This window comes from Dryobates pubescens, chromosome 24, assembly GCF_014839835.1.
Source record: "Dryobates pubescens isolate bDryPub1 chromosome 24, bDryPub1.pri, whole genome shotgun sequence".
In the NCBI taxonomy this organism is placed as follows: domain Eukaryota; kingdom Metazoa; phylum Chordata; class Aves; order Piciformes; family Picidae; genus Dryobates; species Dryobates pubescens.
The window spans coordinates 11,926,846-11,941,325 of record NC_071635.1 but is presented as its reverse complement, the minus strand read 5'-3'; the positions used below and the strand labels follow the sequence as shown (position 1 = coordinate 11,941,325).

General features: G+C 46.1%; 1 protein-coding gene across 1 annotated transcript in view; it reads left to right on the top strand.

Moving 5' to 3' along the window:
* SLC7A11 (solute carrier family 7 member 11) overlaps positions 1-14,480 on the top strand; it is a 67,360-nt gene that overhangs the window by 23,986 nt on the left and 28,894 nt on the right. The window lies entirely within an intron of this gene.

The following is a 14,480-nucleotide window of genomic DNA, read 5'->3' as shown; positions in this document are numbered from 1 at the left end:
GTAGAGTAGGGAAAGAAAAGCTGTCCTGTTAGGGAGAATGGGATTTGGCACATCTATTTTGGTAAATATGTTTTGGTATGTGTAGCCAGGAAGAAAACAAAGCTAGCTTATTTGAAAAGTTCAAGCAAACAAGCCTGGTCAAAGCAAATTGTGAATTAATGAGCAGGAATAGAATAGAATAGAGTAAAACAGGTTGGAAGAGACCTCTGAGATCATCGAGTCCAACCTATCATCCAACACCATCTAATCAACTAAACACCATGCAGCCCATCCATTCTCTTCCTAAATGCCTCCAGGGATGGTGACTCCACCACCCCCCTGGGCAGCCCATTCCAATGGGCAATCACTCTTTCTAGGAAGAACTTCTTCCTAACATCCAGCCTAAACCTCCCCTGGTGCAGCTTGAGACTCTGTCCTCTTGTTCTGGTGCTGCTTGCCTGGTAGGCATTGTTTCGCCTGGAAGCATTGTTTCGCCTGGAGAAGAGGAGGCTCAGGGGTGACCTCATTGCTCTCTACAACTACCTGAAAGGTGGTTGTAGCCAGGAAGGGGTTGGTCTCTTCTCTCTAGCAACCAGCACCAGAACAAGGGGACACAGTCTCAAGCTGTGCCAGGGGAAGTTTAGGCTTGAGGTGAGAAGAAAGTTCTTCCCAGAGAGAGTTTTTAGCCATTGGAATGTGCTGCCCCGGGAGGTGGTGGAGTCACCATCCCTGAAAGTGTTCATAAAGGGATTGGATGTGGCACTTGGTGCCATGGTTTAGTCATGAGGTCTGTGGTGATAGCTTGGACTTGATGATCTTTGAGGTGTCTTCCAACATTGGTGATTCTGTGGTCCAAGACTTCTGCTGCTGCAGGGGGTTTTGGGGAGGATGAGTTAGGAGCCAGAGTCTTGGTGATGTGTCAAAAGCATTTGCTGGAGGCAATGTAATTTGCAAATCATCCTGTGGTTGCCATCCATACTGTGTGATGCACAGTATGCCTGCATGTGCTACCACCCTTTGGGACTTCTCATATGCTTCTTTCTCTGCAGTTCTCTTGACTTGTATGGTGATTAGCTGAACTTATTGGTAATTTTCATTGCAGCTATTCATCTCTCTTGGGTTGTGTTGGCCATTGATCTTGTGGTTTAGCTCAGAGGAATGCATATTTTTGAATGTGCTGTCCTCTGCTGTGTAGGACAGAAAGGTGTAGCTCCTTTATTTATGGATTTATTTATTTACCTAAGCATTCATTGAAGCATGTTGTGTCACAACTAAGTAAAGAGATGTGGGCTAGATTCCAAAGGTTTCCTCACTGCAGCTGGGATGTGAGGGAGGAAGACACCCTCTTTTCTCCCCCCATCTTGGGGGAGCATCTCTGTTCTCCAGGTTACCCTTGGAGAGTTGCTGAGGTGAATTCTCTTCCCCTTCTCCCTTCTCCCTTCTCCCTTCTCCCTTCTCCCTTCTCCCTTCTCCCTTCTCCCTTCTCCCTTCTCCCTTCTCCCTTCTCCCTTCTCCCTTCTCCCTTCTCCCTTCTCCCTTCTCCCTTCTCCCTTCTCCCTTCTCCCTTCTCCCTTCTCCCTTCTCCCTTCTCCCTTCTCCCTTCTCCCTTCTCCCTTCTCCCTTCTCCCTTCTCATTGTGCTGCTAGCAGGGATGCAGGACAATAGCCTTTCTGGCTGAGTGTATTCTAGGATGGCTCTGTCTCAATGTTGAACATGGAATGTTGGCACAAAGCTGTACAAGCTTTCCTTTATCCCTCTTTTTCTTGGGGTTGCAGTTTCAGAGGATAAAAAGTGAAGATGCCCAGTGTTTATAGCAGGGTGCTGGGATCGCGGTCTCCACACAAAGTTATGAATATTACAAAGTTACAACAGAGGAGACTGAGATGTAAAACATTGTCAAGTAAGAGGCAGATCATGGCAGGGAAGTGGATTGTTACCAACTGTGCTGACAAGAGACTCTGTACCACCTGTAAATGGGGATTCTGGCCTCTGTAAACCTGAAGCATGCAATTAAATGAAATGGAATATATGTTTTTAATCCAGTTGCCACCTGTGAATGGTTTGGTTGGAGAGATCCTGCTGCACAGGGGCCTGTTCCAGCACCATTCCCAAAGACACAGGGCAAAGGAATAGTGTGGACTGATGCCATGGGCAACTGCCTTGGCTTCCACCACACAGTGCAGGTGTCAGATGAGCCACTAGTTGCCCTGCTGTTGGAGGCATTTACCAGAACTCAGTTGCTTCTTTTCTGTGACGTTTTTCTTTTAGTTAAATGTTGTCTTCTCTTTCATTCTTGTTGTATGCCTTATGTTAAAGGTTGCACATAGTGCTGCAGGGGTATTATGCAGCTGGGTTTAGTAGGGAAGATGGAAGTATAGGCTCGAACCCCTTAGAGCCTCTAACAGCTCCAGCTGTGCAATTTGTAGTGTTTGTCAGTAGCTTGGGATGCAAATTACTTGCAGCCACAGAGGTGAGCACGGTGACACCTCCTGAGCTGTGCATGCCAAGGTAAATGTTTGTCTGGGAATCAGTCACAGTTGCACATTTCCAGGTGTGCAGCAGCTTTTAAAGTACCTGTGACAGCTGGTGCTGAGATGAACGATCGGCATGGTCCCCACAGCAACCAGCCCGCTGCAAACCCACAGCGAGGGGTGCTGGGAGACCTGGGCAGGGTAGAACAGAAAGACTACCAAAGAGAGGAGTTGCAGCATAGCTGCCCAGGGCCCACACTTATGGAGGCTTTGAGCCTGTTTTCATGTGCTCATGCTTGTGGAGACCTGGCTTTGAGCCCCTATTTATGTGGTGGGTCCTGGACTCCCTCCCCACTCTTGTGATATTGTGGAGGGTGAGAAGGGTCAGAGCTCAAAGTCTACCCTGAAATACACAAGAAGGTGGAAATATCTGCTTTTAGACAGGAAAGTTTTCCACATAGGAGTTGTTTTTCTTGGTATGGTGTGTGTGGCACCAGGAAAGCTTGCTGGAATCCAGCAAGTGCCGCTGGAAGTGTAGGGGAGGAGGGGATGCTCATGACCTTGTCCACATGAAAGCCTCCTTTGTGCTCCTGCACAGCGCTGTTTGAACAGGCAGACAGAGCTCCCGAGGGCTTTGGGAGCATGTGTAGGTGCAGCAGTCTGCCCAGGCACAATAAACTGCAGATTTAGGACTATAAATAGGATAAATACTGCGGGCCTGAGGCACTGAGATACCTAGGTGATATGAAATCCTAGATGGAGCGAGCTGACACAGCGACAAGGGAAGTGAGCCAAGTGGAGAGCAAATGCCCTTTGTGCTGTAGAAGGCAGAATGGAAAAAAGGGGAAGAAATAATAATTTGAAAGTGAATGCCACTGCTTTTCAAACAGACTTTTGGAAGTAGTGCTGAATTCTCACTTTGGAAATGTCCCAGTTCCTTCTTTTGTGCAAGAAAAAGGACATTGTTGTAACCCCAATTATCATAAGATGTCAAAGTAGCTGTTCCTGTGTCCTGCTCAAACCCCCTTTTGATGTTTCATTTGTAAGCCTGGACTCATTTCTTTATTCATCTCTGTTAGAGTGCTTCCCTCATACAGCATTAGCAGGACCTGAAGCAGCATAAAGTTGATGTTTGTTTTGCAAGGATCTGTGGCTGCAGCGTTCAGCTGCCTTGAAGGGACTTTCCCTTTAGAAGAGCCTAAAATAATTTGATTATCAAGGATATATGGAGCAAGGTTGAAGTGCAACAACAAATTTCTTCTTTATTCTTGAAAACTGCTTTTCATGTGTGTGCTTGGGTCAGTAGTGATTGCTGTTTGCAATGAAATATCTGAATAATCCTTGAAGCAGAGCTTCCCCCATCTAACCTCACACAGCCACGTCACATGCAGCTTTCATCTTCTGGATTTTCTTACATTCCAAGGATCAGCCCTACTCCAACTGAGGTCATATTGTATTGTCTAAATACTAAGTGGATGAAGGAACAGCCTGGGCTCTGAGAGAATTTGTCACCTGAAAATTGACAGGAGCTGTGTTGCCTGGAGCAGTGAATTCAGAGGACTGGAAATCAAGCATGTTGAACTTTCAAACTCATTTCTTAGACACAGTCTTTGAGCTCATCTGTATTCTTGAGCATCCACTCTGTGCTCTTAAGAAACAGACCCTAAAAGCAGCTCATGCCCGAACAGCGCTTTGCTCTGCCTGGGAAGGGAGGAGGAGAGTCCGGGATCAGTGCTGACGTTTGTCAGCAGTTTTGACAGGCTCCAGATGAGAAAATAACACAGGAGTATTTTAACATTACAGCAGAGTCTTTAGAGTCTCGTCAAAGTCAGGGCTAGGTTGTGTCAGATGCTGGCCAAAGGGAAGCCTGCCTTCAAAAATTACCTTCTACCTGATGAGCTTGAGTGCTTGATATTGGGAGGGAAAGAAAAGAGTATTTCACTTTCACAGAATCAATAAGGTTGGAAGACACCTCAAAGATCATCAAGTCCAAGCTGTCACCACAGACCTCATGACTAAACCATGGCACCAAGTGCCACTGGTGATTCCACCACCTCACTGGGCAGCCCATTCCAATGGCTAACAACTCTCTCTGGGAAGATCTTTCTCTTCACCTCGAGCCTAAACTTCCACTGGTGCAGTTTGAGACTGTGTCCTCTTGTTCTGGTGCTGGTGGCCTGGGAGAAGAGACCAACTCCCTCCTGGCTACAACCACCCTTCAGGTAGTTGTAGACAGCAATAAGGTCTCCCCTGAGCCTCCTCTTCTCCAGGCTAAGCAACCCCAGCTCCCTCAGCCTCTCCTCATAGGGCTTGTGCTCGAGGCTTCTCCCCAGCCTGGTTGCCCTTCTCTGGACACGTTCAAGAGTCTCAATGTCCTTCTTAAACTGAGGGGCCCAGAACTGGACACAGTACTCAAGATGTGGCCTAACCAGTGCAGAGTACAGGGGCAGAATGACTTCCCTGCTCCTGCTGGCCACACTATTCTTGATGCATGCCAGGATGCCATTGGCGTTCTTGGCCACTTGGGCACACTGCTGGCTCATGTTCAGGCGGCTGTCAATCAGCACCCCCAGGTCCCTCTCTGTTTGGCAGCTCTCCAGCCACTCCGACCCCAGCCTGTAGCTCTGCCTGGGGTTGTTATGGCCAAAGTGCAGCACCTGGCACTTGGGTTTGTTGAACTTTAAAGGAAGGGAAGCTAAAACTTGAATTCCTTAATGACTTCAAGGAAGTTTGTGATCAAATGGGCAACCAGAGGTATCGATTCACAGTCCTCCCTTAACTCAAAATCATATCATCTCTTCGGCAGTGGAAGCTTTTGTTGGGATTGTTGAACTCACGGAATATTTTTGCTTTAGTGGTCTTCAGTTGTATAGAATGACAGATTCTGGAAATATTTTCCAGCAGAATGCAGTTAGAGCCCTTTGCAGTTGCAGTTCAGTATAGCTGCTACTTGGCATGAGTCTTCTTTTTCTCCTCACCCACCCCCTTCTCTTCCCATATTTTGGGCCATTTCATTTGCAAATATTCTGTTTCTGTTTGTAAAATAACTTTGGTCCAGCCCAGGCAATCTATCATTGTTTAAAAAGTTACACAGTGCAAAGAACATGTTATTGAGATGTATAGTGTTTATAAGCCTGGGCTCAGATTGATAAATCATGTCTTGTGCTGTTGAAAAGCCAAGAAATGAATTGCTTTGCTATGACCTTGGGGTCTGAGATTAGTCAGTTTGTCTATTAGATTTTTCCAGTGTTCTTCTCACTTCATTTATTTCTGCTTTTCTAAGGGAACCAAGAGGCAGTAGATGCATAGCAAGTCACCAAGGCTTGATGTCATCAGACATTTTCTAAACTCAGGATATCAAAATGTTTCATAGAATCTCATTTCATGTTGGGTTTAAGTAATGTGTGTGTCGTGTCTAATTAATCCAATGCTTACCACTCATTTGTATTAATTAACTTTAAAGTCACACTTTGCATCTATGAGGACTGAGAGACTTGTGGTGCTAGAGGATTTTTTTTTTCAGGGTTTCTAAGTGCTACAGAGATGCAGATGGATGGGAGGGGAATGGTGGCTAAGACACTAAAACTCTTCCAGCTCCCTGGGTGTTTGTAGCCATCTTATTTTCGGTGGTTGACATTGGGATACCACCCCTGCCTCCAGAATCAGTGAGAAACTTGAATTGCACTGCTGCTCACTGCCATTCTAGAGCCCAATTGCTTCCAGTAATCATAACAATGACAAAGTTTTCATAATGTTGAGAGGATGCCAGACTTTGCTATTTCCACCTCTGCCTCTTAGTTAGTTTTGTTATTTGTTAATTTAATGACAGGCTTGACTCTGAAGAGGAGCATTGATATTGATTATGTTAGACACCAGAAAAGGAATAAAGGCATAAGTTTATCTCCCTGGATAGGATAGGGTAGGATAGGATGGAATGGAATGGAATGGAATAGAATAGAATTAACCAGGTTGGAAAAGACCTTTAAGATCATCGAGTCCAACCTGCAGATATGCTGTCTACCATTTCAAACACATTTCATCACTGCTTGTTATTCAGGAGAGACAGGTGATGTAGCTGAAGCACTGAACTGGGACCCAGGAGAACTGGCTCATGTACAAACTTGCTGTGAGAGTGGAGAGTGGCTTACTTATCTTTTATCCTCCTGTTTCAATCCTTTTCCTCCTCTTCTTTCTTTCTCCCTCCTCTTCTTTCTTTCCCCCTCCTCTTCTTTTTTCCCCCCTCCTCTTCTTTTTTTTCCCCCCTCCTCTTCTTTCCCCCCCCCCCTCTTCTTTCCCCCCCTCTTCTTTTTTCCCCCCCTCCTCTTCTTTTTTCCCCCCCTCCTCTTCTTTTTTCCCCTCCTCTTCTTTTTTTTTTCTTTATCCACTTCATGGAATGAGAGAGATCACCTCCTGCTTCATTTTTTTAGAATATTATGTCCTTCCAAGGTCAGGGATAAGCCATGAGCTGGAAGAAAACACACAAAAAAAAGAGTTCATTTGGATTTATAATCTGTGTGCCTGTTCTTTGAACTGAGTGGCTTAGCAGACTTATTAAACCCTGGGTGTAGCTTCTGTAGCTCCTAGTCTGGTAAGGTCTCACATGGTATCAGTAGAACAAGGATGTGTACGTAGGTTCCTACACAAGTAACTAGCACCTGAGAATATTCCCCTTGGGGATGAAGCCTTATTTTTCAAGAATAGAATAGAACAAACCAGGTTGGAAGAGACCTTCAAGATCATGCCCAACCTATCATCCAACACCACCTGATATTGAAGGTCTCTTCCAACCTGGTCTGGTCTATTCTATTCTATTCTGTTCTACTAAACCATGAAACCAAGTACCCTATCAAGTCTCCTCCTAAACATCTCCAATGATGGTGACTCCACCACCTCCCCAGGCATCACATTCCAATGGGTAATCACTCTCTCCGTGAAGAATTTCTTCCTAACATTTGGTCTGAACCTCCCCTGGCACAGCTTGAGACTGTGTCCTCTTGTTCTGGTGCTGGTTGCCTGGGAGAAGAGACCAACCTCTGTCTGTCTACAACCTCCCTTCAGGTAGTGGTAGAGATCAATAAGGTCACCCCTAAGCCTCCTCTTGTCCAGGCTAATCAACCCCAGCTCCCTCAGCCTCTCTTCATAGGGCTTGTGTTCCAAGCCCCTCCCCAGCTTTGTTGCCCTTCTCAGGACACGTTCCAAGCCTTTCTCACAAAGGAGCTGAGCATAGCTGCAGTTCATTCCCTTCGAGTGTGACACTGGATGCAGGTATCCTGCCTAGATAGAAGCAGAATAACTTCAGTACCTTGGGGTTTGAAAACTTTCTTCTGTTAGTCTGTTCCACCCTCTTGTAAAGCATACATCTGACTCCAGTTCGTTTCCTTCACGTGTCAGGTTACAGTGACAAGCATTCAGTGCAGAAGTTATAGGATTACACTGTGATATTTTGCATGAAGATAATCGAAAGAGACAAATCCTAATCTCTCAAATATTTTGCAAAGCCTGTGTGCTCATGTGGATTCAGCAGATTACCTTAAAGGGAAACCCAGGTCAGTTAAGTCAGCATTTGCAATTCCCCCTCCCCTCCCCCCCGCCCCCCCCCATCAGTATTTTATTTGTTGTGAGTTATTTTCAATTTGTACACTTACTCTTCATGATGGGATGAGGAGGTTCTAATTTCCCCTCCCCTCAGCTATTTTTGGCTGCCACTTAGTGGAACTCTTGTTCCTAACAGCATAACTGTTTTCTGCTAAGCATCTGAGATCCTAGAATGTCCAAACCCTGTTGAATCCAACATCCAACATCATTTTCCACAGTGAAGTTGTGCCCTGTGCCAGGGGGTAAAATGATAGGTTAGCACTCACAGATTCAGAGCTTTCACATCTTTTCATGGGGAGCTGGCTCTGCCAAATGGCAGGCCACAAATTAATGAACTAGATCAAATACACTCAAACAAAAGCAAGTATGGGTTTTGCCAGTTGTAAATGGTATGAAACCCCAGTTATTTAAGATGGAATTCAGTTGTGCTTGTGTGTGTTTGAGAGGGAGAAATAGACAATTACTGCTCAGAGGGGAGCATGAAACTGCTCTGGGTATAATGAACTTTCCTCTACTTTTGCTGTCTCACCAACCTCATTAACTACTTGCTGCTTACATGCCTCCCATCATCAACTTATTTGTTATATATATATATATATATATATATATATAATATTAATGACTCATAATTCATTTCTGCAACTATATATTTTCCTCTTGTGTGATGCTTTTTGGTGGGTTCAAGCTTCTGCAATCTCATTGCAGGAGCTTATTTTGTTCTACTTCATGAAACAAAAGAAAGGATGCTGCTGCTTCTCTAGCTGGAGAGTCTCCTATGAGTGGGATCCAAATGCTCTGAGTGGCTTTGCTCTTATTGATATATATACGTATGTATGTATGTTTAATGTCACAAAAACTCTTAGTTTGGGAGAATTTAATTACCCTCTGTTTTTGTACACTGGGGTTTCTCAAACTGTGCCCCTTGAAGACTCTGGGTGCGATGGCAGGCTGAGAATTCTCTGACAACATGCCATGTGGAATCAATATAGGCATTAGCTGTGGCATGATATGCTTCATAAATACAATTTATTGGGAGGAAGGAGCAATTATTGCTGAATTTTGCACTTGATTTCAGCTAATTTTTTTTTGGTGATGGTTTGAGGCAGCTCAGATTCAAAACCAATTACAAAGTTAGGCTGAGAGAAGTATAGGAAATACTCTCTGGCCAGGTATATCTGAGCTTAGACGTGGTACTGTTGCAGACAGATTTTCTTGCAGTGCCTCTTAATTCCTAATGGGGATGATGCTGGCAACTCAGTCAGGAACAAGAAGGTTTTATACAAAGCTACACAGCTTCCTTCAGGACATATTGCTTTTGCTGCTGCACTCTCCTGCTTGACAATGAGTGGAGCTTTTAGAGTAGCAAGTAAGAGGATCTTGAAGGAAGAGGCCATGCTGGAGCAGCAGATGCTGTGGCAGGTTTGGCTGAATCCTGGCTCCACCTTAGTTCTGTCTCCAGCTTCTCCTTCTCTCTCCTTTCCCCATCCCACCTTCCCATCATGAGATGTGCTGTACATGCCCTAATGTTCACAGTCTGTTTTTCCTGTCGAGCTTGGATACAATTAAGTGAGCTACATGCAAGACATGCAAATGTTTCATGGGCTGCCACTTGCTTGTGAGCCATACTTGGGGCCTGTCTGTGATAGGACCTGGTGAGAGTCACTGGATGTACAAAATATTTCAAATCAGGTGGAGTAAATGAGGGAACCTGTGATTTCAGCTGTGTTGGGAGATTGAGCTCAAACAGGAAAGCAGTCAGGATGGAATGGAGATTGGTAACCCAAATTACAATCCAAGTGGCTTGATTATTTTGTTAAGAATTCAGTTACATTAAATTGGATTTTTGGATTTGATAATGTGGATTATTCTGTGCTTTTGTCGAGCAGATTTCTCTTCAGCTCTGCAATTTTCAGGAGTTCCAGCACACTAGTTACTATGTATGGGATCTCATAATTAACTCTAGCTGTGGAGTCCATTTTTAGCTCTCATTTTCCCCGTTCTCTGCTGTTGAATGCAAATTCCTCCTGCCACACTTGGGTGTCCCTTGGCCCACAGGGGCAGTGGATCCTCCTCAACAGCAGTGCCATGTCATAAGAGAGGGGAAACAGCACAGCTGGAAAATCATGGAATCACAGAATCAACCAGGTTAGAAAAGACCTCAGAGATCATGAAGTCCAATGTATTACGTAATACCTAACACCTCCTGACAACTAAACCATGGCACCAAGTGCCATGTCCAATCCCCTCTTGAAACCTCCAGGGACGGTGACTCCACCACCTCCAATGGCCAATAACTTTCTGTGAAGAACTTCTGCTCACCTCGAGCCTAAACTTCCCCTGGCACAGCTTGAGACTGTGTCCTCCTGTTTTGGTGCTGGTTGCCTGGGAGAAGAGACCAACCCCCACCTGGCTACAACCTCCTGTCGTGCAGTTTGAGCCTGGAACGATCCCCATGCATGCAGAAAGACACTGCAAACCTGAACCCCCCTGCCTTGTCTTTCCAGATGCATGCAGAAAGACACTGCAAACCTGAACCCCCTGCCTTGTCTTTGACACATGCACTCCATGTCTGTGCAGTGCTTTGAATTCAGCAGAGCAAAATATGCAGACAGCAGAGGGGCTGGGAAGATGACTCACTGCATGAATTCACCTGTCATCTGGAAATGGGATCGCAGAGAGAGAGGCTTCAGCAGCAGGGATAACATAGGGACTGCAGATTGCATTGGGCACTGTTCCTTATCTCTGCAGAGAGTGGGAGGCAGCTGCTGGGTGTGCTTATGGATTCCAAGAGGCTGCATGTTTTCCTTAGGCATTTAGTTAGGGACTGACCTAGTGGATACTCTTGCAATCTGTAGCTTTCATGAACCTGCACATGACGTGCTCCATATATGTTGCTATTTCTATTTCTTTTTCTCTAGTGTTGGTTGGGTTTTTCCCTCCCCCACCCCATGCTTTTCGGTGCCTGTATCAGTGCTGAGTCCTGTGGTGCAATTCCACACCGGAAGAGAGATGATCCAGTGTCTTTGTCTTTGGCAGCTGCTTTGTAAACACCAATTTAGCATTTGAATTGGTTCAGGTGACTTCCAATCGTTCTAATGGGGGGGTTCTACATATTGGCCACAATAACCCCATGCAGTGCTACGGGCAGGGGTCAGAGTGGCTGGAGAGTGGCCAGGCAGAAAGGGACCTGGGGGTACTAGTTGATGGTAAGCTGAACATGAGCCTGCAGTGTGTCCAGGTGGCCAAGAGGGCCAATGGCATCCTGGCCTGGATCAGGAACAGTGTGGCCAGAAGGAGCAAGGAAGTCATTGTGCCCCTGGACTCAGCACTGGTTAGGCCACACCTTGAGTCCTGTGTCCAGTTCTGGGCCACTCAGTTTAGGAAAGATGTTGAGTTGCTGGAAGGTGTCCACAGAAGGGCAATGAGGCTGGGGAGGGGTTTGGAGCACAGCCCTATGAGGAGAGACTGAGGGAGCTGGGGTTGATTAGCCTGCCGAAGAGGAGGCTCAGGGGAGACCTTATGGCTGTCTACAATCCCTGAAGGGATGTTGTAGCCAGGAGGGGGTTGGTCTCTTCTCCCAGGCAACCAGCACCAGAACAAGAGGACGGAGTCTCAAGCTGCACTAGGGGAGGTTTAGGCTGGGTGTTAGGAAGAAATCCTTCATAGAGAGAGAGATATTGGCCATTGGAATGTGCTGCCCAGGGTGGTGGTACAGTCACCATCCCTGGAGGTGCTTAGGAAGAGAGTGGATGAGGCACTTGGTTCCATGGTTTAGTTGATTAGAAGGTGTTGGATGATAGGTTGGACTGGATCTCAAAGGTCTCTTCTAACCTGGTCTGGTCCATTCCATTCCATTCCATTCCATTCCATTCCATTCCATTCCATTCTATTCCTGCCTTCCCTCCTACTCCACAGCAGTGGAGGTCTCTCTCTGGGGTGCCAAGAGTCTCACAGGTTTGCAGCAGCTGGCTGGCTGGCAGAGAGAGTCAGAGTTCAGCAGAGTCAGGATGTGATAAGGCTATGTGGTAGCTGCAGTTTGGGCCGGTGGCTGCCCTGGCTGTCTCTGCAGTGGCTGTTCAGTTTGTGTCGCAGCGAGCCCCATCAAAGGTCACTTTTTTTCCAGCCCTTATGGCTTGGTCTGCTTGCTGATGTGATAACCTGCTGAGTGCAAGGTGTGTTTGCTTCCCTTTTTTCTTTCTCTGTGTTCCCCTCCCACCCCCTTTTCTTTTCTTCTATTTTTTTCTTTGGTTTGTTAGTCTGAATCATTGTCACTATGATTCAGCCCTGCTAAGGAAGTAAAACAAATGTTTATTCACAGTCTCCCCAGGTACTTGGCAAAATCCTAATCTGCTTTACCAGCAGGCTGGTGTAATGTTAACAACACAGCCATGGAACCTTCAAAGTTCCCAATGCTCTGCATTTTCCTTCATTTCCCCCACGTGAATTACATGCAAGGCTGTTTTAACATCTATTTGTCTTGCACTGAGGGACACGGCGGTACCCGTGCAGAAGAGTGACAGTACTCTCTTTATAGGAACCCTGAGCTGCTCAGCAGAATATTCATTGCAGGAATAAAAATCTCTTGCAGGACTGATGTACTGCAGAAGGTCCAGAGCTGTAAAACACTGTGTTTTACTGGAGAGATCATGGGTCTCTCAGGGCTAAGCCAGCTCTTCTCTTGGCTGCAGTGCAGGTCCCAGGCTCTCATTCAACATTTCCATTCCTTTTTTTGGTGTTTCATAAGCAGGTGGCCTGACTGAATTTACTGGGAGAGAGGTGAGACAGCAGTGCATTAGTGGTAGATAAAAAGTGAGTAAAGTCACCAGATCAGTTATAACCAGATGGAGCTAAACCCCCAATTGTCCAAGCAGGGATCAGTTAAAGCTATGTCTATACACAGATAAAGTCAGCCATGATGCTGAATCCTCTGAGCCAAACACACCAGGCCAAATCAGCAAACATTTGGTCTGTGTAGGAGTTCCTGGCTTGAGAAGCATTGTCTCACTGAAGGATGAAGTATTGTCTCTCTGCATGCTAACACAGGACCTGAAAACCCTGATTGTGCTCGGCTGATAACTGCTATCGGACCACGCTCTGGGCTAACAGCTGGATGAGGTGACAAGGTGTGTGCCCACCCGAGGTGGTTCAGAGTCTGCAGTCTGATAGAGAGCACAGTCATTGTGGCTCCCTCCATGGCCTCCACACTGATAACCCTGGGCCCTATGGGGTTATACTCTTTGTGAAAGAAAGCAAGTGTGGTTTATACAACTTAGGGTGCTGATAGCGCTCTCCAGTGTGGGCAAACCTCTCCTGGGTTTCCCCCTTCCTACTTTGTCCTGGTTTCAGCTGGAAGAGAGTTAGTTTTCTTCCTAGTAGCTGGCAAAGTGCTCTGTTTTGGATTTAGTGTGAGAATAGTGCTGATAACACACTGATGCTTTAGTTGCCACTTAAACAGTGTTTATCCCAAGCTAAGGATCTTTCCCATGCTTTGCCAGCAAGCATGTGCATAAGAAGCTGTGAGGGAGCATGGTCAGGACAGCTGACCCAAACAAGCCAAGGGCATATTTCATACTGCAGGACATCCTGCAGGGGGGGAGATGCCTGGGAGAGGCTGATGTCTGTTTGGGCATTGGTCAGCAAGTAGTGAGCAATTGCACTGTGCATCACTTGTCTTTCTTGGGCTTTATTTCTCTTTATCTTCCTTTTCATCACAGCCATTTCTATTTTATTAGCAGTATTGCTATTATATTTTAGTTCTTAAACTGTTCTCATCTCATCCCACAAGCTTTGCTTCTTTTTTTCTGGGAAACAGGAGCAAGTGAGTGGCTGTGTGGTGCTCAGTTGCTGGCTAGGGTTAAACCACAGCACACTTTAAACAGGAGCCTGGTTTCTTCTGACACTGGTGCTTTTGTTTCCTTGTTTACCAACGGCATTAGCCACGGGGTGGGGGGGAAGCAATTCTGAGCACTTGCCTTAATGCTTTGATCTGAGATTTAAATCTGGGTATCAACTAGCACTGAAATCTCCCTGTAAAACCCAACAGAAGCCAAGAATTGCATGGGTGAAGAGCAGTCTTTGGGTACTGTCAGTGTTGGTTACCTCCTGTGCGTAGAAAAAACGTGAGTCTCCCAGCCCTTTTTCCTGTTACTTGTGAAAGCAAGCCAACACCCACTGCCTATAGAGGGTTACATATGGCAGAGACTGCTATTTGGATTCACAGTGTGGTGTTCTGATCTGTACTGTGTCTGCAGAGCCTCTTTGTGCCCCTTTTGTTTCCTTTCCCCTTTAATGCTGAGCCTCAGAAGTGCAGGGTGCTAAGGCAGTGTAGGTAAAGCACAGTGTTATCCCATAAGCTGTAACAGCAGCTAGCTTGCCATTATCAGTAACCTTTTGTCAGAGCACCATCTAAAACCTTCCTAGGCTGCTGCTGGCAAC